A 22,307-nucleotide genomic window follows, 5' to 3' on the forward strand; every position below is an offset into this window, starting at 1 on the left:
AGGGTTAAGGCAAGATTTTGGGTTATGGTAAGGGAAAAGTTTAGATCTAATTATAGGGCTAGGGAGTGAGTTAGTTGGTCAAAGGGCTAGGTATATGATTAGGTTTAGGGTTAGGGCTAAATTAGGGCTAGGATTAGAGTTAGGGTTAGCAATAAGGCTAGGCCTTGGTTTAGGGCTAGAGTTAGAATTAGGGTTAGGGTATGGTATGATGTTATAGCTAGGTTTAGGCCTAGGACGTGGGGTAAATTTAGGGTTAGGGCTAATGTTAGAATTAGGGTTAGGATTAAGGCTAGGTTTATGGCCAGGATTAGGGCTATGTTTTTTTTTAGGGATAGGGCTAGCATTAAAGCTAGGGCTAATGCCAGGTCTAGGGTTATGGTTAGGGATAATTTTGGGGTTAGGTTTATGACTAGGTATGATGAAAGGATTAGGTTGAGGGTTAATGTGAGTTTTAGAGCTAGGGGTATTATTAGGGTCAGAGTCAGGGTCAGGGTTTGTTTAGGTTGAGGTTTAGGGTTAGGGCTCATATTAGTTTTGCAGTTAGATTTAGGGTTAGGATAATGGATATCTTTAGGTGTAGGGTTCAGGTTAGGTTTAAGGTAATGGATAGGGTTAAGTTTATCCTATGGTAAGCATTAGGGATAGAGTTAGGGTTAAGCTAATGAATAGGATTAGAGCTAGAGTTAGGGTTATGGTTAGGATTAAGGTTAGGGTTATGATTAGGTTTAGGTTTAGGGTTAGGGTTAGATTTAAAGTTAGGGTTATTGATCAGATTATAATTAAGTTTTAGATTAGCTTAGGGCTAGGGTTAGGGCTACGGCTAATGTAAGAACTAGGGTTATGATTAGGGCTAGTTTTATGATTAGGGTTAGGGCTAGGTCTAGTATGAGTGTTAGGTTAAGCTTAAGGGTGATAATTTGAGATGGAGTTATTGTTAGGATCAGAGTCAAGGTCAGTGTTAGTTTTAGGGTTAGGAATAACACTCAAATGAGAGATAGGGTTAAGGCTATGTGTATGGTTAAGTTTTGTGTTAAGGTTACAGCAAGAATTAGAACTAAGGCTAATGTCAGGTATAGGGTTATGGTTAGGTTAGGATTAGCATTAGGGCTATGGATTGGTTTTGTTTTAGATTTAGGACTTGGGTTAGGGCTAGTTTTAGGATTAGCAATAGTGTTTGGGCTAGTGGTATGGTGAGGTTTAGGCTTAGAGTTAGGGTTAGATTTAGAGTTATGCTTAAATCTAGGGTTAGGTCTAGGGTTAGGTCTAAGATTAGAACTAGTGTTAGAATTATGGTAACAGATAAGGTTAGTACTAGAAATAGGTCTAGGGTGAGAGTTAGAGTTAGTCTTAGGACTAGGGTTAAAGTTAGGGTTACAGTTAGCAATAAATTAGGGCTAGGATTAGAGCTAGGGTTAGTGTTAGGTTTAGGCCTAGGGTTAGGGCTCGGGTTAAGGTTAGTGATAGTGTTAGGGTTAGGGTTAGGGTTAGGAAAAGGGATGTGGTTTACCTAGGTTCAGAACTAAGGCAAGGGTTGAAATTAGGGATTGGGCTAGGGTTAGAATTCAGGTTAGGACCAAGGCTAGGTTTAGGGCTAGAGTGAGGGCTAGGGTTTGTGTTAGGTTTAGGGAAGAATTAGGTAGAGGGCTAATGTCGGGTCTAGGGTTAGGTTAGGGATACTGTTAGGGTTAGTTTTACGGCTAGGTCTAGTGTAATGGTTAGGTTTAGGATTAGGGTCAGTTTTACAGCTAGGGTATTATTAGAGTCAGTGTCTTGTTTAGAGTTTGGTTTAGGTTATGGTTTAGGCTTAGGGTTAAAATTAGCATTATGGTTAGGGTTAGGGTTAGAGTAATTGATAGGTTTAGGTTTAGCATTCAGGTTAGGTTTAGGTAATGGATAGGGTTCGTGTAAGCAATAGGTTTAGAGTTAGACCTAGGGTTAGCATTTGGGTTAGGCTTATGTTTAGGTTAATGGATAGGTTTAGGGCTAGGTATATGTTTAGGATTATGGGAGGGGTTAGGGTTCGGTTTAGGTTTAGGCCTAGGATTAGTGTTAGGGTTAGGTTTAGAGTACGTGTTAGGATTTGAGCTATGGTTAGGGCTAGGGCAAGTGTTAGGGTTAGTGTCAGGTCTAGGTTTAGGATCAGTGTTAAATTTAGGGATAAGGTTAGCATTAGGGTTAGGGTTATGTTTATGGTAATGGATAGATTTAGAGGTAGGGTTTGGCCTTGGTTTTGGTTAGGATTAGGGCTAGGATTAGGGTTAGGGTTAGGGTTAGGGCTAGGGTTAGTTACACTTAGGGTTACGGTCAGGGCCAGGATTAGGGATAAGTTTTGTGTGAGGTTTAGTGCTAGTGTTAAGGCTATGGGTAATGTAAGGATTAGGGTTAGAGTTATGGTTAGGTCTAGTGTTAGGTTATGGCTAGATTTTGTGTTAGCATAAATTTTAGATCTAGGGTTTTGTTAGGAGAAGGGTCTTTGTGTTAGGGTTAGGCTTATTGTTTGGGCCACAATTAGAGCTAGTGTTAGGTCTAGGGGTAGGGTTACTGTTTGGGTTAGGTTAAGGGTTATTGTTAGGGCAAGGGCTAGGTTTTGTTTTGGGCTAGTGCTAGAGATATAGATCAATTTAGGATTAGGCTTTTGTCTAGGTTAAATGTTAAGGTTAGGTTTAGGTATAGGGTTACCCGTAGGGCTAGTGTTAGGTTTCAGTTTAGGGTTAGTGTCAGGTTTAAACGTAGGGTTAGAGTTATGGTCAGAATAAGTGTCAGGGTTAGAGTTAGTGTTTGGGTTAGGGTTAGAGCTAGAATGAGGGCTATGGTTAGGATTAGTATTAGAGTTATGTTTTGGGGTAGGCTAAGGATTAGGGTTAGGACTAGGGTAGCATTAAGTTGAGGGTTTGGCTTAGGATAAGGGATAAGTTTAGAGCTAGGATTAGGGCTAGTGTTAGGGTTAGAGCTAGAATGAGGGCTCTGGTTGGGATTAGTATTAGAGTTATGTTTTGGGTAGGCTAAGGATTAGGGTTAGGACTAGGGTAGCATTAGGTTGAGGGTTTGGCTTAGGGTAAGGGATAAGTTTAGAGCTAGGATTAGGGCTAGTGTTAGGGTAAGGTAGAGGGCTAGGCTTAAAGTTAGGGTTAGGTTTAAAGCTAGGTTTAGGTCTCAGATTAGGGCTAGGTTTTCTGTTATTACAGGGCTAAGGCTAATGTAAGAAATAACATTATGGCTAGGGTTAGGGTTAGGGCTTGGTCTAGTGTTTGGTTTATGTTTAGGGTTAGGGTGATGTTTAGAGCTAGGGTTAGTGATAGGGTGTGTGTCAGGGTCAGGGTAGTTCTAGAGTTAGGGTTAAAACTCGAATTAGGGCTAGGTTAGGGCTAGGTATAATCTAGGTTTGGGTTTAGGTTAAGGCTTAGGGTTAAGCCTATGACTCGGTTTGTTTGAGTGCTAGGGCTAGGGTCAGGGCTAGTTTTCCAATTAGCATTAGGGTTAGGGCTAGTGTTAGGGTGAGGTTTAGGCTTAGGTTTAGGGTTTGCTTTAGAGTTAGGGTTAGGTCTAGGTTTAGAGCTAGGGTGAACTTTGGGCTATTGTTGGGGCTAGGTTTAGGCCTAGGGTTTGGGTTATGGTAAGAGGTAGGATTAGAACTAGGTTTAGTGCTAGGTTGAGAGTTAGGGGTAGGGTTAGGGTGTGGGTTAAATTAGTTCTAGGATTAGTGCTAAGGTTAGTGTTAGGACTAGGCCTAGGTTTAGGGCTAGGTTTAGGGTTAGAATTAGTGTAAGGTATGATGTTATAGCTAGGTTTAGGGCGACGGTCAAAATAGGGTTAGGGCTAGGGTTAGGGTTAGGATGAGGATTAAGCCTAGGTTTAAGTCTAGGATTAGGGCTAGGTTTAGGGCTAGGATTAGGGCTAGGTTTTGTGTTAGGATTAGAGCTATGATTAGGGGTTGGGGTAATGTCAGGTGTAGGTTTATGATTAGGGTTAGTTTTGGTTTAGTTTTATGGCTAGTTGTAGTGTAAAGTTAGGTTGAGCATTAGGGTCAGGTTTAGAGATAGGGTTAATATTAGGGTCTCAGTCAGGTTAAGGTTTGGGTTAGGTTAAGGTTAGGGTCAGGGCTCTCATTAGCACTAAGGTTAGGGTAATGTTTATGGTTAGGTTTAGAGTTCAGGTTAGGTTTAGAGTAATGGGTAAAGTTAGGGTTAGAGATAGGGTTAGGCTTATCCTAGGGTTATCATTAGGGTTGGGGTTATGGTTAGGGTAATGAATAGAGTTAGAGCTAGGTTTAGGGATAGAATTATGGTTAGGATTAAGGCTAGGGTTAAGTTTAGGGTTAGGGCAACTTTTAGGGTTAGGGTTAGGTTTGGGGTAATGGTTAGGGCTATAGTTAGGGTTAGGGTAAAAACGAGGTGTAGGGCTTAGATTAGGGATAGTTTTTGGGTTAGGTTAGGGCTAGGATTAGGGCTAAGGATAATATAAGAACTAGAGTTATGATTAGGGCTACTTTTAGGGTTCTGGTTAGCGCTAAGTCTAGTTTTAGGGTTAGGTACACTTTTAGGGTGATGTTAGAGCTAGGGTTAGTGTTAGGGTCAGAGTCAGGGTCAAGGTTAGTTTTAGGGTTAGGGTACGACTGGAATTAGGGATAAAATTAGGTTAGATGTAGGGTTAGGTTTTGGTTTAGGTTAAGGATTAGGGTTAGGGCTATGGCTTGGTTTTATTTTAGGGCTAGGACTAGGTTAGGGCTAGTTTTAGGATTAGTGTTAGTGTTAGGGCTAGTGTTAGTGTGAGGTTTAGGCTTAGAGTTTGGGTTAGATTTAGAGTTATGGTTTGATGTAGGGTTAGGGCTAGGTCTAGTGTTATGGCTAAGGTTAGGGCAAGTGTTAGTTTTATGGTAAGGGATAGGGTTAGATTTAGGAATAGGGCCAGGGCGACAGTTAGATTTTGTCTTAGTGCTAGTATTAGGTTTAGGGTTAAGGCTAAATTAGGGCTAGTAACCAGTATAGGATTAGTGTAAGGATTAAGTCTAGGGTTAGAGTTAGGGTTAGATTTAGGGGAAGGGATGGGGTAATAGCAAGGTTCTGAACTAAGGCCAGGGATAAAAATAGTGATAGGGTTAGAGTTAGGGTTCGGGTTAGGATCAGGCTAGGTTTAGGGTAGGATGAGGGCTTGCCATAATTATTAGCCCTAGCCTTAATTATTGGGTTACAGGTAAGGCTAGGTCTAGTTTTAGGGTTAGGTATACTTGCCATAATTATTAGCCCTAGCCTTAATCATTGCCATAATCCTAACACAAATGTGTTAGATTTATGGCAATAATTAGAGCTAGGGCTAATATCACGTTTAAGGTTATGGTTAGGGATATTTTAGGGTAAGGTTTATGGCTAGGACTAGTGTCAAAGTTAGGTTTAGGATAAGGTTCAGGTTTAGAGCTAGGGATGTTATAATGGTCAGCGTCAGGTTTTGGGTTTGGATTAGGTTGAGGTTTAGGGTTAGGGCTCAAATTAGCGTTAGGTTTAGAGTTAGGTTTAGAGTAATGAATAAGGTTAGGTTTAAGCTTCAGGTTAGTTTCAGGGTTCAGGTTAGGTTTAGGTTAATGAATAGGTTTAGAGTTAGGCCTAGGATTAGCATTAGGTTTATGGTTATGGTTAGGGTAATGGATAGATTTAAAGCTACGGTTAGGGCTAGGGTTATGTTTAGGATTAGGGCTAGAGTTAGGTTTAGTGTTAGGGTTTAGGCTAGGGTTAGGTTTAGGGTATGAGTTAGGGTTTGAGCTAGGTTTAGAAGAAAGGGTATTATTATGGTCAGGGTCAGTGTTAAGGTTTGTTTTAGGTTAAGGTTTAGGATTAGGACTCGAGATAGCATTAGGGTTAAGTTTAGAGTTTGGGTGATGATATATTTAAGGTTAGGGTTCAGGTTAGGTTTAGGGTAATGGATAGATTAAGGTTAGGGATAGTGCTAGGGTCAGGCTGAGGGTTAGCATTAGGGTTAGGGTTAAGGTTAGGATAATGGATAGGGCTACAGCTAGGGTTAGGACTAGGGTTATGCTTAGGGTTTTGGCTAGGGTTAGTGTTAGATTTAGGGTTAGTGCAAGGAATAAAGTTAGGTTTAGGTTTAGGGTAAGGGTTAAGGTTAGGTTTAGGTTTGGCATTAGGGTGAAAGCAATGGTTGGATCTTGGATTCAGGCTAGGTTTTTGGTTATATTAGGGCTCTTGTTAGGGATATGGCTAATGTAAGAACTAGGGTTAGGGTTAGGCCTAGTTTTAGGGTTACATTTAGGACTAAGTCCAGTTTTAGGATTAGGTTTAGGTTTAGGTTGATGTTTTGAACTAGGGTGAGTGTTAGGATCAGAGTCAGGGTCAGAGTGCATTTAGTGTGAGGGATAGGACTTGAATTAGGGGTAGGCTTGGGCTAGATGTAGGGTAAGGGTTTGGTTTAGGTTAAGGGTTACAGTTAGTTCTATGGCTCCGTTTTTTTTTTTTTTTTTTTTTTTTTTTTAATAGGTCTAATGCTAAAGTTAAGGGTAGTTTTAGTGTTATGGCTAGTGATAGGGTGAGTTTAGGCTTAGGGGTAGATTTAGAATTATGATTAATTCTAGGGTTAGGGCTATGGCTAGGGTTAGAGCTAAGGTTAGGGCTAGTGTTTGGCTTATGGGAAGGGAGAGGGTTAAAACTAGGAATAGGCTACAGCAGTTAGTCTTAGGGCTAGGGTTACGTTTAGGGTTAGGGATAAATGAGGGCTAGGAATAGGTCTAGGGTTGGTGTAGGCTTAGGCCTAGGATTAGGACTTTGTTTAGGGTTAGTTTGGGGGAAAATGATGCCTGCTTGATTTCCACTTCCATTTCCATTTAACCACAGCGGTCAAAATGAACTGAAACCTAATAATACAAAGTGTTCATGATAGTGAACCATTGAATTGAGAAGAGCATACTAAGTCTAGATTAAAGATGACTCCTGCCCAGTATCAAAGAAATTTGAACAAAACTAACTCTCACCCTAAAATTACATCTAACCCTAGCCCTAGCCCTAACTCTAAACCTAACCCTAACACTAACGTGATTAGAGAATGAGTGATCCTAGAATTCCTGCACTTGGGGAGCCTTGTGGGGCAAGCTAAATGATGAATCCCTTGCAATATCAAACAAATCTAACAAAATAATTATGGGTGGTATTTCAGTACATGCATATTTTCCTGTTTTCTCCTAAATGGCTCTTCGATAAAGTTGTTTTTGCATGCTTAAGCTTAGATCTACTTTCACAAGGAGCATACCAGAGTCCTCACAGAGAACTGATCGAGTGTGTGAAGATTCAAGAAGCTAGTACAAACTCTGTTTGATTTTCAGCTCCATTAACTTACCCATAAAGGTCAAAATGAAGTGAAATCTTAAAATACAAAATGTTCCTGACAGCAAACCTGTGATCAGAGAAGGCCTAAACCTGTGGAACAGAGAAAATCTAGCTAAAAGATAAATCCTCCAAGTATCAAAGAAATTTGAACAAAACTAACTCTAACCCTAATACTAGTTCTAACAGTAGCCCTAACACTAACCTTAACATAAACCCCGACCTGTTTGAAAAACTGTTGATCCTAGAAATCAAAAACTTGGAAAGCCTAGTAGACTAAGCTATCACATGAATCCTATGCAATATCAAAGAAATAACACTAAATCATTGGGGTGGCATTTCAGTTCATGTGTATTTCTCTGTTTTCTGCTAAAGGGCTCTTGGATAAAGTTGTTTTTGCCATCTTCATCTTAGGGTTACTTTCACAAGGAAAAAATCAGAGAGTTCTGACAGAGAACTGACTCAGTGTTTGAAGTTTCAAGCAGCTAACACCAACCCGGTTTGATTTCAACCTCCATTTTCACTTACCTATACAGGTCAAAATGAAGTGAAACCTTAAAATACAGAGTTTCCCTGATAGCAAACCATTGGAATGAGAAGGTCCAAACCTGGGGAGCATATTAAGGCTAGGTCAAAGATGACTCCTTCCAAGTATCAAAGAAATTTGAACAAAACTAACTCTCATATTAACACTACATCTAAACCTATCCCTAACCCTAAACCTAACACTAACCCTAACCTGATTAGATAACCATTGATCCTAGAAGTCCCACACTTGGAGAGCTTTGTGGGGCAAGGTAAATGATGAATCATATGCATTATCAAACAAATCTGACCAAATAATTATGGGAGGAATTTCAGTGCATGCATATTCCCTGTTTTCTCCTAAAGGGCTCTCAGATAAAGTTGTTTTTCCATGCTTAAGCTTATGCCTACACTCACAAGGATCATACCAGAGTGTCCCCACAAAGAACTGAAGGTGTGTGAACAGTTTCAAGCAGCTAGCATAAACTTTGTTTGATTTCCAGGTCTATTTCCATTTACTTGTACAAGTCAAAATGAAGTAAGATGGATATACTAAATGTTCCTGACACCAAAGAGTTGAACCGAAAGGCCTACACCTGGGAAACAGAGTAAGGTTAGTTAAAGATGAATCCTAAATTGTATCAATAAAATTTGAATATAGTAACTCTAACCTTAGCCTTACCTCTAAACTGAGCCCTAATCCTGACCATAAACATTAACATAGCCCTATCCCTAACCCTAATTTTAACCCTAATTTTTACTGTAACCATTGCCAAAACCTTAACTCTAATTATATTCATTACCATAACTCTAACCCTAACCCTAATGCTAAATGTAGCCCAAGCCCTAACCTTTACCCTAAACCTGCTCTAACCCTATCCCTTACCCTAGACATCAATCTACCTCAAACATAACACTTACCCTAAACCTAACCATATACTTAGGCCTAACCATAACCATAACCATAACACTAACACTAGACCTAATCCTAACCATAAACCTAGCCCTAAACCTAGCTGTAATCCTATTCTTTACCCTAAACATAAGCCTAACACAAATGCTAACAATAGGATTAAACCTTACTCTCTAGCTATCCCTAATGCTATTCAAAATCCTAAACATAACCTGAACACTAAATCTAATACTAATTCGAGCCTTAACCCCAAATCTTAACCAAAACCAATCCTTAATGCTGCCCCTGACTGTAATAATACACCTAGCTCTAAACCTGATCTTTACCCTAAACCAAACCCTTACAGTAGACCTATCCATAACAAAACCCTACAACTACCCTTAACCATAATGCTAGACCTGACATTAGTCCTAGTCCTAATCCTAGCCATAGCCCTAACACAAACCCTCATCCAAGCCATAAACCTAGCCTTAATCCTAACCCTCATCCTAACCCTAACCCAAGACCTAATCCTAACCATAACCCTAGCCCTAAAATTAACTCTAACTGTATCCATTAACTTAAACATAACCCTTATTCTAATGCTAACCCTAGGACTAACCCTAAGCCTATCACTATCCCCAAAACTATCAATTACACTAAACCTAAACTTAATCCTAAACCTAACCTTATCTTTACCCTAACACTAATCTTAACTTTAATTCGAGGTGTAAACCTAAACTCAAATCTAAACCAAACTCTAACACTGACCCAGACTCTAATAATTCCCCTAGCTCTAAACCTGACTCTCACCCTATACCTAACCATTACAATAGACCTAGCCATAAACCTTACCCTAAAACTATCCCTAACTGTAACCCTAGACCTGACATTAGCCCTAGCCATAATACTAGACCTAACCCTAACACAAACCCTAAACCTTATGCTAGTACTAAAGATAGCCGTAAATATAACCATAACCCCAAACTGAAAGACTAACCCTAACACTAAGCCTATCCCTAAACTTATTCCTAATTTAGCCCTATCTCTAACCCTAACACCCTAGTCCTAACACTAACTCTAACTCTCACATTAGATCTATCACTCATTCTAACCATATCAATTACCATAACCCTAACCTAGCACTAAGGCTAGTCCTAAACGTTGCCCTAACCTTATTCCTTGCACTAACCTTAGAAATAACCTAACTCTAAATCAAGCTGTAACCTGAAGACTAAACCAAACCCTAACACTAGCCCAAACTATAACACTAATCCTAAAACTAGTCCTAACCCTAGCCCTAGCCCTAAAACAAACTGAGCTATATCTATAACCCTAAACTTTAACATAAACCAAACCCTAACCTTAAATCTAGCCCTACCCTATCCCTAATTTGAGTTGTAAACTAACCCTGAAACTTACACTGACCCTAACACTACTAGCTCTAAACATCATCCTAACCCTAAACCTAACCCTGACACTAACCCTAGCCCTAAAACCCTAAAACTGAAACATCACCCTAGTACTTACTTTAGCCATAATCCTAACCCTATCCCTAACTTAACCAAAACCTAACCCTAATCCTAGCTTTAAAACTAGCCTTATTCATAACCCTAAGCCTAGCCCTAAATCAATATCTAACTCTATCCATTAATATAACCATAACCCTAATGCTAACCCTAGGCATGAACTTAAACCTATCCCTAATCTTAACCCAATCCATTACCCTGAACCCTAAACCTAACAGTATCATTACCCTAACCCTAACACTAACATTAATTTGAGGCCTAACTTTAAACCTTAACCTATCTCAAAGCCTAAACCTGATCTTGACCCTAATAAAACCCCTATCTCTAAACTTGAACATAACCCTACATCTAATTCTTACCATAGAAATAGCCATAACCCTAACCTTAAACCTAACTTTAACCATAATTCTGGACCTGAAATTAGCCCTAGCCCTAATCATAGTCCTAAATCTAAAACAAACCCTAGCCCTCATCCTAGCCCTAAACCAAGCCTTAATCATAACCTAACCCTAACCATATTCGTAATCCTAATTCTAACCCTCACCCTACCTCTATACCTAGCTATAATGCCATTTCTTACCTAAACTTAACCATAACCCTGACTTTAACCCTAGGCTTAAGCCAAACAATAAACCTAGCCTAATCCTAGCACTAATTTAGCCCTACCTCTAACCCTAACATTAAACCTAGCCCTAAGACTAACTCTAACTCTCACCCTATACCTATCCCTAGTTCTAACCATATCTCTTACCATCTCTATCCCTTTCCCTATTCTTAGTCCCAGCCCTAACCCTAGATCTAACCCTAACTTCAAATCTAACCCTAACCCTATATCTAAGCTTAACACTTACACTAGCCCTAAACCTAACCCTAGGACTAAGCCAAAACTAAGCAATAGCCCTAACCCTAAACATTAACTTAAACCAAACCCTAAAACTAAACCTAGACCTAGCCCTAGCCCTAATTAGAGTTCTAACACTAACTTTAAAACTAACACTGACCCTGACTCATATGCAAACACTCAACCTAGCTCTAAATACTGCCCTCACCTTAAACAGAATGCTAAGAATAACAATAGCCATAATTTGAGTCCTATCCCTAACTCTAAAACGAACCCTGACCTAAATCTTATACTATCACACACCCTAGCTATAAATATCACTCTAAACTTAAACCTAACCCTAACACTAAACCTAACCATAACACTAAAACTAACCTAATTTTAATGCTAGTTCTTACATTAGCCATTGCCCTAATCTTATCCTTAACTCTAACAAAAAAAAAAAAAAAAAAAAAAAAAAAAAACTAGCCCTAATATGAGCCCTAAACATAGATTTAACCCTAATGCTAACCCTAACCATAGCCCTAACCTTAGCTCTAAACAATCCCTTATCTAAGGAAAACACTAAACCTAAGGGTAACCCAAAACCTATTCATAATCCTTAGGCTAACCAAAACCCAAACCCTATTAATAGCCCTAACCCTAGCTCTCATTCTAGCTCTAACCCTATCCTAAATTCTAACCCTAACCCTGACCCTTATACAGACTCTACCACTAATCCTAGGTCTACCCCTAACCCTAACTCTAACCCAAAACCTATGGTAATCCTATCCTTGATCTAATCCTGAACCTAACTTCCAGCCTAGCACTAACCATAGCTCAGAACCTAACCCTTATGCTAAACATAACTCTAACCCTAGCTCTAACCCTCACCCTAACTCTAACTCAAGACCTAATCCTAACCATAACCCTATCCCTAACCTTAACTCTAACTGTATCTATTACCTTAAATATAACCCTTACCCTAATGCTAACCCTAGGCCTAACCCTAAACTTATCGCTATCCCCAAACCTGTCAATTACCCTAAACCTAACCTAAATCCTAAACCCAACCTTATCATAACCCTAACTATAATGCTAGTTTGAGCCCTAACCCTAAACGCAAACCTAAACCAAAGCCCAACTATGATCTGACACCAATAATTCCCCTAGCTCTAAACCTGACTGTTACCCTATACCTAGCCCTTACACTAGACATAGCCATAAACCTAACCCTAAAACAATCCCTAACCATAACCCTAGACCTGACTTTAGCCCTAGCCATAATCCTAGCCCTAACCCTAGTACAAACCCTAACCCTTATTCCAGCCATAAATATAGCCTAAATTATAACCCTAACCCTAACCATAGGCCTAACCCTAGCACTAAGCCCAGTCCTAATCTTAGCCCTAATTTAGCCCTATCCCTAACCCTAACCCTTACCCTAGCCCAAAGACAAACTCTCATTCTCATTGTAGTCCTAACCCTAGTTCTAATCCTATACTTTACTGGAACTCTAATCCTAGCCCAAACCAAAGGTCTAACCCTAGCTCTATTGATATCCCTGTCAGTAACCCTAGATCTAATCCTAACTCTAAATCTAACCTTAACAATAAGCATAAACATTAACCTAACCCTAGTCCTAACCCTACGGCTAATCCTAAAACTAGCCCTAACCCTAGCCCTAGCTCTAAAACAAAATCAAGCCATAGACCTAAACCTAATCTTTAACATAAACCAAGCCCTAACCCTACACCTAGCCCTAACTCTAGCAAAATTCGAGTTTTAAGCCGAACCCTAAAACTAACCCTGACCTGACTCTGACTTAACATAACCCTACCTCTAAGCATCACCGTAAACCTAAAGGTAAATTAAACATTAGACCTAGTCCTAAGCCTAAACCTAAAACTAGCCCTAATCATAACCCTGATACTTACATTAGCTGTAACCCTATCCTAGCCCTAACTTAACTCAAAACCTAGCCCTATAGCGAGCCCTAACACTAGCTTTAACCCTAAACCTAACCCTAACCCTATCACTAATATTAACCATAACCCTAGCTGTAATCCTAGCTCTAACCCTATCCATTACCCTAACCATAACCCTAACCCTAATGCTAACCCTAGGCCTAAACCTAACCGTATCCCTAATCTTCACCCTATCCATTACCCTAAATCTAACCTGAAACCTAAACTTAACTCTATCATTACCCTGATCCTAACCCGAATGCTAAATTGAGTTCTAATTTTAAAACTTAACCTATCCAAAACACTAATCATGACCATGACACTAATAATACCCTTAGCTCTAAACCTGACCCTAACCCTAAAACTAATGCTTACACAAAATGTAGCAATAAACCTAACCCTAAAACTATCTTTAAACATAACCCTAGACCTGAAATTAGCCCTAGCCATAAACCTAGGCTTAATCCTAACCTGAACCATAACCCGAGCCCTAAACCTAATTCTAACCCTCACCCTAGCCCTAAACCTACCAATAATCCAATCCCTTACACTAAACGTAACCATAACCCTAAACCTAACCATAACCCTCGCCCTAACCTTTGGCATAACACTAACTCTAAGCCTAGCACTAATCCTAGCCCTAAATTAATCTTATCCTAACACTAACCCAAGCCCAAAGACTAACTCTAACTTTGCCCTAGCCCTAGCCCTAGCCCTAGTTCTATTCTTAGCCATAGTCCTAACTCTAGATCTAATCTTAACTCTAAATCTAAACCTAACTCTAAATTTAACTGTAAGCATAAGCCTAAACCAAACCCTAACACTCCTTTTAACCATAACACTAATCCTAAAACTTGCCCTACTCCTGGTCCTAGCAATAAAACAAAACCAAGCCATATCCCTAAATCTTACCCTTAACCTAAACCAAACCTAATCTTAGACCTAGCCATAACTCTAACTCTAAAAATAACCCTGAACCTGATGCTGACCCTAACACTAATGCCAGCTCTAATCATTACCCTAATCTTAACCCTAACACTAGACCTAGCCTTAACCGTAACCCTAAAACTAGCCTTAATCATAACCCTAGTTCATACATTAGTCATTGTCCTAACCCTAGCATTAACCCTAACACAAATCCTATCCCGGATCTGAGCACTAAACCTAGCTTTAACCTTAATCTTAACCCCAACAATAGCCCTAACCCTAACCCTAACCCTAGCCTAAACCTAGCTCTAACCTTATCCCTTACCCAAAGCCAAACCCTAACACAAATTCTAACCCTAATCCTAACCCTAATCCTTATCCTAACTTAAACTCTAACCATATTACTAGACTTAAACCTAGCCCTCATTCTAGCTCTAACCCTAACCCTGACCCTTACACCCAACAGTAACCCTAGGTATAAACCTGACACTAGACCTAAACAAAACAATAACACTAGAACAACCAGTAACCCTATACCTATATCTAAGCATAACACTAGACCTAGACCCAAAGCTTATCCTAAATATAGCTATAACTCTGGCCCTAGACCTAAACAAAAACCTACCACTAGTCCTAACAATAACAGTAACCCTAACCCTAGCCCTAGCCCTAACTTAACCTAAACCAAACACTTACCCTATCCCTAGACCTAAACCTAGTCCTAATTCTGGCTCTAACCCTAACCCTAACCCTATCCTGAACACTGACCCTGACCCTAACAATAAATCTAGCTCTAAATCTGACCCTAACCCAAAACCTAGACCTAACACTGGACCTAGCTATAACCCTAAACCTAAAACATAACCCTAGCTTTAACATTACCCATAGTCCTAACCCTAGCCCTAAACCTAACACAAAACCTAGAGCTAATCCTAGGCCTAAACTTAGCTCTAAGCATAAACCTAAGCCTAGCCCTAACCCTAACTCAAACTAGCCATCTACTTAGACCTAACCCTAGCTCAAAACCTAACCCTTAAACTAAACATAACCCTAGCCCTATCCTAAAACCTAATACTAACCCTATACCTAATCCTAACCTTAACCCTAGCCCAAACTTTAGCTCTAACCATATCCATTACCCTAACATTAACCATAAACCTAACCCTAATTAAAATCCTATCCCTAACACTAAACCTAACTCTAACCATAAATTTAAGCTTAGAACTAAACCTAAACTTAACAATCGCACTAGCCCTAACCCTAGCTCAAACACTAACCCTTACCCTAACCTAACAATTACCCAAGCCCTAAACTAACACTTACCCTATCCCTAACACCCTAAACCAAACCGTAGTCCTATCCCTAAACTTAACCTTAATCCTAGACTTAATCCAAACCATAACCTAGTTCTAACCCTAGCTCTAAAACTATCCATTACACTAAACATAACCCTAAACTTAATGCTAACCCTAACCTTATTGCTAAACCTAACCCATACATTTCCCTAAAACTTAACTAAAACCTAAATTAAACTCTTCCATTACCTTAACTTTAAACCTAACCCTAATGCTAATTCGAGCCCTAACCCTTAACCTTAATGTAAACCAAACGCTAACCCTGACCCTGACCATGACACTAATAATAACCCTAGCTCTAAAGCTGATCTTTAACCTAAACCTAACCCTTACACTAGACCTAATCATAACCTAACCCTAAAACTATCCTTATCTGTAACCCTAAACCTTATATTAGCCCTAGACCAAGTCCTAGCCCTAACCCTATCAGAAAACCTACCCCGAGTCCTAGCCCTAATGCTAGCTTTAATCCTCAACTGAACCATAACCCTAGGCCTCATCCTAATTCTAACCTTCACCCTAGACCTAAACATAGATATAATCCCACCCATTCCCCTAAACTTAACCCTAACCCATATGTTAACCCTAACCCTAGAACAACCTCTAGGCTTAACCCTAACACTAACCCTAGTCCTAATCCTAGCCCTAATTTCGCCCTAACCCTAACCCTAAAACTAAGCCTAGTCCTAAGAATAACTAATTCTCGACCTAGACATATCCCTAGTTCTAACCATATTCTTTATCATAACCCTAACCCTAGCCCTAATCCTAGTACGAGCCTTGACCCTAGATCAACCGTAACTCTAAATCCAACCCTTACCCTAAGCCTAAACTTCACTCTATCACTAGCCCTAACCCTGATGCTAATCCAAAATCTAGCCTTAAACCTAGCCCTAGCCCTAACCCTAGCCCTAAAACAAAATTGAGCCATAGCCCTTACTGTAACCATTCACCTAAACCAAAACCTAACCCTACACCTAGCACTAACTTTACCCTAATTCGAGTCCTAAACATAACACTAAAACTAACCCTGACCCTGACACTGACCATAACAATAAACATTGCTCTAAATATCACCCTAACCCTAACCCCAAAACAAGCACTAATTATAACACTAGTTCACACATTAGCCATAGCCCTAACCCTACCCTAACCAAACCCAAAACCTAGCCCTTCTTTGAGACTTAATCCTAGTTTTAAACTTAACCCTACCCCAAAACCTAACCCTAAATCTTACCCTAACCCTATCCAGAATCTGAACCATAACCCTAGTCTTATCACTAGCTCTAACCCTATGCATTACCCTAACCATAACCATAATCTTAATGGTAACCCTAGGCCTAACCCTAACCTAAACCCTAACCCTAACCTTGTTCATTAACCTAAACCTAACATGAACCCTAAACCTAGCTCTATCATTACCCTAACCCTAACCCTAATGCTAATTTGAGCCCTAATCCTAAACCTTAACCTAAGCCAAACCCTATTTCTGACCCTTCCCGTAATAATATTCCTAGCTCTAACCCTGACACTACCCCTAAACCTAATTGATATACTAGACCTTGCCATACACCTAACCTTAAAACTATCCCTAACGTAACAATAGACCTGACATTTGCCCTAACTGTAATCCTAGCCCTAACCTTAATACAAACCTTAGCCCTAACCCTAACCCTAATCCTAACCCTAGCCCTAATCCTATCCATAACCCTAGCCCTAAACTTAGCTCTAGCCCTATCAATTACCCTAAACATAACCCTAATTCTAATGCTAACCCTAGGCCTATATCTAACCCTATCCTTAACCGTAACCCTATCTATTATGCTAAACCTAACCTGAACACTAAACTTAACCCTATAATTACCCTAACCCAAACCCTATGCTAATTTGAGCCCTAATCCTAAACCCTAACCTAAACAAAACCCTAAACATGACCCTGACCCTAATAATACCCCTAGCTCTAAATTTGACCCTTACCTGAAACCTAACCCTTACACTAAACATAGCCATAAACCTAACCCTAAAACTATCCCTAACCATAACCCTAGACCTAACACTAATTCTAGCCCTAAACAAAACACAAACCCTACCCCTCATCCTAGCTCTTAACCTAGCCTTAATCATAACTCTAATAAAACCCTACCCTTAATCCTAATTCTAACCTTTGTCCTAGCCCTAAACCCAGCTCTAACTCAATCATTTACACCAAACCCAACCCTAAGCCTAAAACAAATCATAGGCCTAAAAGTAAACATAAACCTATCCCTATTCCTAATCCTAATTAAGCCCTATACCTAATCAAACCCTAAGCCTAAACCTAATACTAACTCTCACTCTCACCCTAGCCCTATCCCTATTTCTAACCCTATTCTTACCATAACCTTAATCCTAGCTATAAACCTAGAACTAATGCTAGCCATGTCTTTAGCCCTAGACCTAACGCTAGATCTAATCCTAACTCTAAATCTAACTCTAAACCTAAGCCTAAACCTAACCCTAACACTAACCCTAAACCTAACACTAATCTTGAAACTAGCCCTAACCATAGCCCTAGCCCTAACGCAAAATCCAGCCATAGCCCTAACTTTAAAGCTTAACCTAAACCAAAACCTAACCCTACACCTAGCCCTAACCCTAGCCCTAATTTGAGTCCAAACCCTAATCCTAAAACTAAACCTGATCTTAATTTTGACATTAATACTAACCCTAGCTCTAAACATCACCCTAATGTTAAACCTAACCTAAAACTAGTCCTAGTCCTAACCCTAATCTTATAACTATCCAAAATCTTAACCCTACTGCAAACATTGGCCATAACTCTAAACTTAGACTTAACTCTAACCAAAACCTTGTCCTAATCCGAGACCTAACCCTAGTTTTAACCATAAAACTAACCCTAACACTAGCCCTAACCCTACCTTAAATGTAGCCCTAACCCTATATCTAACCCTATCCCTTACCCTAAGCCAACCCTAACCCTATTGCAAACTCTAGTCCTAAACCTAATCCTTAGCCTAACCCAAACCCTAACCCCATTACTAGTCCTAAACCTAGCCCTCATTTTAGCTCTAACCATAACTCTAACCTGACACTTCTTCTGACCCTAATGTTAATCATAGGTCTAAACCTGACCCTAACTCTATACTGAACCCTAACACTAGCACTGGAAATAAACCTATACCTAAACCTAACCCTAACACTAGCCCTAGACCTAAATCTAATCCTAAATTTAGATATATCTCTAGCCCTAGACCTAAACAAAAAACTAGCCCTAGCCCTAATGATAAATCTTAACTAACCCAAACACTAACCCTACCCATAGACCTAACCCTAGTGATAATTCTGACATTAACCCTAACCCTAACTCTAACCCGAACACTGACCCTGACCCTAACACTAACCCTAGCTGTAAACATCATGATAACACTATCCGTAACCCTAACACTTGACCTAGCCATAACACTAACCCCAAAACAAGCCCTAATCATAAACCTAGTACATATATTAGCTGTAGTCCTAACACTAGCCCTAACCTAACCCAAAACCTGGCCCTAATCTGAGTGTTAACCATAGTTTTAACCCTCACACTAACCCTAGCCTTAATCCTAATTCTAACCTAACAATCCCTAACCCTAGTACTAACCCTAGCTCTTACACTATTTGTTACCTTAAGCCAAACCCTAAGCCTAATGCTAACACTGGTCCTAACCCTAATTTATAGCCTAACCCAAACTCTAACCCTATTACTATGCCTAACTGTAGCACTCATTCTAGCTCTAACCATAAACCAAACCCTAATCCTAACCCTGAAACTTATACAGACCCTAATACTAATTGTAGGTCTCACCTGACCCTAACCTGAACCTGAACCCTAATATTAGCCCTACCAGTAATTCTATACCTAAACCTAAATCTAGAACTAGTCCTAGACCTAAACCTAATCCTAAATCTAGCCATATCTCTAGCCCTAGACCTGAACAACAACCTTGCCCTAGCCCTAACAATCACCCTTAATATAATCCAAACACTAACCCTAATTCCAGAACTAACCCTAGTCATAATTCTGGCACTAACCCCAACATTAACACTAACCTGAACACTGAAACTGACCCTAATATAAACCTAGCTCCAAAGCTCACCCTAATTCAAAACCTAACCCTAACACTAGAACCTAGACCTAAACCTAACCCTAAAACTAGCCCTAATCATAACCCTAGCTCTTAACTATCCATGACCCTAACCCTAGGCCTAAACTAACACAAAACCTAACCAAAATCCGAGGCCTAAACCTAGCCCTAATTGTAACCCTAAACCTAACCCAAACCCTAACACTAACCTTAACCTTCCTCTTAGACTTAACCCTATCTCAAAGCCTAACTTTTACCCTAAACATAACCCTAGCCCTAGCCCAAACTCTAACCTAACACTAGCCCTAATCCTAACCTTAACCATAGCCCTAATAATAGCTCTAATTCTATCCACTATCCTAATCCTAGCCCTAATCCTAAACATAACCCTAACTCTAAACCTAGTTCTAATCCTATCCATTACTCTAACATAATCCTAATCCTAATGCTAACCATAGGCTTAACCCTAACCATATCACAATTACTAAACATATCCATTACCCTAAAACTAAACTGAATTCTAAGCCTATTTATTACCCTAACCCTAAATCTAACCCTAATGCTAATTCGACCCTAAAACTAAACCTTAACCTAAACCAAACCCTAAGCCATAACCTGACCCTAATAATATCCCTAGCTCTAAACTTGACCCTTACCCTAAATCTAATCCTTACACTAGACCTAACCATAAACCTAACCTTAAATTTATCCCTAACTGTAACCCTAGACTTAACCCTAGACACTTACCGTAACACAAACCCCTGCTCTAAACCTTATCCTAACACAAAAACTAACCCTAACACTAGACAAACCCTAAATCTACCCATAACCCTAGCTCTTACATTACCCATACACCTAACACTAGCCCTAAACCTCACACACAACCTAGCCCTAATCCTAGCCCTAAACCTAGACCTAAGTTTAAACCTAACCCTATCCCTAGCACTAACCTTAACCCTAAAGCTGGTCTGGCCCTAACCCTACTTAAACTCTAACCCTTACCCTTAACATAAGAATAACCCTAACACTAAACCTAAACCTAAACCTAGCCCTAATCCTAACTGTAACCATAGCACAAATCCTAGCACAAACTCTATCCATTGCCTTAAACATAACCCTAACCCTAATGCTATCCCAAGCCATAACCCTAACCCTAATGCTATCCCAAGCCATAACCCTAAACCTAAACCTAACCATAGCCCTGACTGTAACCCTAACCCTCACCCTAGCCCTAACCCCAGCTCAAACCCTAACACTTATGCTAAACCTAACACTAACACTAACCCTAGGCCTATCTCTAAACCTAGCAAAAATGCTAACATGAACACAAGCCCCAACACTAGCACTAAACATATCCTTTACCCTAAACTTAAGCCTAATCCAAATGCTAACACTAGGCCTAACCCTAATTCTATTGTTAACACTAACCCTATTTATTACTCTAAATCTAACCTGAACCATAAACCTAACACTATCCATTACTTTAACCCTAAACCTAATGCTAATTTGAGCCCTAACCTTAAACCTTATCCTAAACCAAACCCTAAACCGGACTCTGACAATAATAATACACCCAGCTCTAAACCTGACCTTTACCCTAAACCTAACTTTCCACTAGACCTAGACATAAACCTAACCTTAACACTATCCCTAACCATATCCCTAGATATGACATTAGCCCTAGCCCTAATGCTAGCTCTAAACCTAACACAAACCCTGGCCCTCATCCTAGCCCTAAACCTAGCCTTAATACTAACCCGAACACTCACTCTATTACTATCCCTAATTTTAACCCTCGCCCTAGCCTTGAACGTAGCTATAACCTCATCCCTTCTGCTAAAACTAATCACAACCCTAACACTAACACTAACCCCAATTTTAGCCCTAACCATAGGCCTAACACTAACATTAAACCTAGCACTAATCTATCCCTAATTTAGCCCTAACCATAAGCAAAACTCTAACTCTAGCCCTAAGACAAACTCTAACTCTTACCCTAGCCCTATTTCTATTTCTAATCCTGTCCATTATCGTACCTCTAACACTATTCCTTATCTTAGCCCTATCCTTATCTAACCATAATTCTATGTCTAACCCTAACCTTAAGCTTAAACCTCACCCTACCACCAGCTGGACACTATTGCTAATCCTAAAATTAAACCTAACCCTAGCCCTAGCCCTAAAACAAAACTGAGCCATTACCCTAACCCTCAATCAAACCTAAACCAAACCATAATCCTACAACTATCCATAACCCTAGCTCAAATTGGAGTCCTAGGACTAAAACTAACCCTTACCCTGACTCATATCCAAACACTAACCCTAGCTCTATATATCACCCTGACCATGAAGCTGATGGTAACACCATTCCTAGCCAAAACCCAACCCTAAAACTAACCCTAATAATAACACTAGTTCTTACATTAGCCATAGTCCTTACCATAGCCCTAACCCTAACACTAAAATAGCCCTAATTTGAGTCCTAAAACTAGATTTAACACTAAACCTAACCCTAACCCTATCCATAAACCTAACCCTAACACTATCCCTAACCCCAGCTCTAACCCTAACCCTTACCTTAAACCAAACCTTATCCATAATTCTAACCCTAGTCCTAATCATGATCCTTAGACTAAATCAAACACTAACCCTATTACTAGTCCTAACCCTAGCCCTCATTCTAGCTCAAACCCTAATCCAAAACCTAACCCAAACCTTCACCCTTATTCTGACCATAACACTAATTATAGGTCTAAACCTAACCCTAACCCTAAACCGAACCCTGAAACTATCCCTACCAATAAACTTTTACCTAAACCTTACCCTAACACCAGCCCTAGACC

Source organism: Marmota flaviventris, chromosome 7, assembly GCF_047511675.1.
Source record: "Marmota flaviventris isolate mMarFla1 chromosome 7, mMarFla1.hap1, whole genome shotgun sequence".
NCBI lineage: Eukaryota > Metazoa > Chordata > Mammalia > Rodentia > Sciuridae > Marmota > Marmota flaviventris.